The sequence below is a fragment of the Oryzias latipes genome, chromosome 18, assembly GCF_053564925.1.
Source record: "Oryzias latipes strain Hd-rR chromosome 18, Olatipes_Hd-rR_3.1".
Taxonomy (NCBI): Eukaryota; Metazoa; Chordata; class Actinopteri; order Beloniformes; family Adrianichthyidae; genus Oryzias; species Oryzias latipes.
This window is the reverse complement of record NC_136254.1, coordinates 7,722,501-7,725,407: the sequence shown is the minus strand read 5'-3', so window position 1 is coordinate 7,725,407 and position 2,907 is coordinate 7,722,501.

The following is a 2,907-nucleotide window of genomic DNA, read 5'->3' as shown; positions in this document are numbered from 1 at the left end:
TGAGCTTCTCACCCTATCTCTAACGGAGCGCCCAGCCACCCTACGGAGGAAGCTCATTTCAGCCGCTTGTATTCGGGACCTCGTTCTTTCGGTCATGACCCATAGCTCATGACCATAGGTGAGTATTGGAACGTAGATCGACCGGTAAATTGAGAGCTTTGCTTTTCGGCTCAGCTCTCTCTTCACCACAACGGACCGATAGAGCGAACGCATAACTACGGACGCCGCTCCGATCCGCCTGTCAATCTCACGCTCCGATCTTCCCTCACTCGTGAACAAGACCCCAGGGTATTTAAACTCCTCCACCTGGGGCAAGGACACTCCACCGACCGAGAGATGGCAAACTACCTTTCTCCGGTCAAGGACCATGGCCTCATATCACTGCACTGGCATAAAACATAAGTTGAGATACGTTATTTCACAGTTTACAACGAGACAGCAAAAAGACATGAGGGATTTCGTTGTTTCCTTTAACTTGTTTGGTGAATTTGATCATTTTGATGACTAGGATGCAGCCACCACAGAGAAAGAAAGACAAGAACATCAAAAGAGGGAGAGGAAATACAAGGAAGTGACACTGGAAGAATTGAACTTTTAGAAGATGACAAGGACGAAGTAAACACAAAGAAAACCACGAAACGTGCAGTTAATACTGTATATTTAGAAATTTCCTGGTTCAAAAAAACATGGAAAATTAATCAACTTTGAAAATTACACTGTCTCCTGAAACACCAATTGGCCTCGTCAGAAAGGTGTGGTTTGACATCCAGCTGTGTTTGGCTCAACGTGGGAGGGAGGGGTGCCGTGAGCTGACCATGGCATCTTTTAGCATCCACAGAGGCGAGGAAGGCGCTGAATACCTCAGCCTATTGCACAATCCGGACACTAAAAACCACAAAACTCAACACGACCCAAACAACCCTGTTTGCAAGACCTGGTGGTACCACTGTGCCCAATAAAAAGTTTCAAAGAATATATATCAAAATGTCCCTCAGACGCAAAATCCTTTTATCTGCACATATATTTATGTATATATATATATATATATATATATATATATATATATATATATATATATATATATATATATATATATATATATATATATATATATATATATACGTGTATATTTATATATATCTATTTATATATATATATATGTATGTATTTATATACATACATATATTTGTATGTACTCATCTATGTCTGTTTGTATGCATGTATGTTATATGTACATGTGTATATGTATGTATGTGTATTTACATATATATATATATATACATACATATTACCTAACTGGCATATATTGATATTTTCCACTGTTTTTTCCCTTTTATCTCACCCCACAGTGTGTAATTGGGAGCAGCAACAAACAACAAATCTTCCACAGCATTAGGGTTTTTTTGTGCTCAGTGGAAGACCACAGTGTTCCCAACAGGTCTGTGACCCTCAATTCTCTCTTGCAGACTCGAAAAGTGTAGAAAGCCATTAAACTTTTTTAGAATAGAACCTTGTAAGTTCTATCGTGGGACCTTTTTTTTTGAAAAAACATTTTCTATTAAATGCTTAAAAACAGAGGTCATACGATTTCAGTTTAGAGCAGGTATCAGTGGAGTTCCATCCTCACTGTTTCACTTGCCACTTAACAATAGTTAATATTTTTATGTGCATCTAATGAGTTAGAGCAGACCGAGGATGTGAAAATGTGCACATAACAAGATGGATGTTTATAATCTGTAGGTCCGTCAAAGGCAGGTTCATAGATGCCAAAAGTGTTCATAATCAAACGTTACACATGGCTCCCATATAATGATTATAAACATCCAGAAATTTGTTGCTTCATTATTTTAACCCCCCCCCCCCCACACACACACACACACACCCTCTATAATCATCTTCCTGACACCTAGTTTGTCAATAAATTTATAACCCCTACTGTAACTGTAAAATATGTCTAATGCACCTCTCATCTGTTTGTTCAGCTGTTGGACAGGACAAGTTAAAAAAAAAGCCATAGCTCCCATATTCCATATACAGTTTTGTGAAGTAAGTGGCAACTGCATTTTAACTGGGAATGATCATTTGAGCCTGAGTAATAAAGAAATGTGGGCCACAGTCATATTGTTTTTAACTGTTTAGATCTCGGTAATGTTTTGGATAAATTTAATTTTGTACTCTGACCATAATAAACATAATGCTGCACATAAAGTTCACAACATATTTAAGATGGGCAGCGATTCTCAGTGTCCAACTGTACTTACTAGGTATAGAAAATGTATGGCCGGTGGAAGCACGAGGGATACCGGCTGACGAATCAGAGTGTTCCGGGGCGGAGATCCAGCGGCCATGATGTTTTCAGAAGGAGGAGATTCAAACACGTTAAAAAAAACTGTTTTCAAAGTTTTCCACAGCTCTCAAGAAAATCTACGAGTAATTCGCATGTAACTTGTAGGTCAGTAGGTCTTAACTTGGGAATCCAGATATATCTGCATTAATGTTTAATCTGTGCTCTAGAACTATTGTCAGGGAAATAAACTTTGTGTATTTTTAATCCGGTTGAATCCTTGTTTGCTTTACCACTCTCGACTACTGAACACAGATGTACGGAAATAACTGAAAAGCGAAGATTTCTTTCCTACATAGGCTATCCTTTGGGCTGTACGTTTTGTGAAATACTGCATAACATATTGAAATGGAAAACTTTTTCAAAGGGTAATTTCATTAATTTCAATTTTTGTGCAGGCACTGACAACTGGGAAGCAGATGGTGTGCCCCGGCATGTTGTCAAAGCAATTGTGATCAAAACGGACAACTATTTTTAAAAGATTCTCTTTCTGATAAGAGGAGATGTCTGTGAGCCTGGCCAGAAATTCATTTCATCACACCGGGGACAGAAGGCTCATTGTG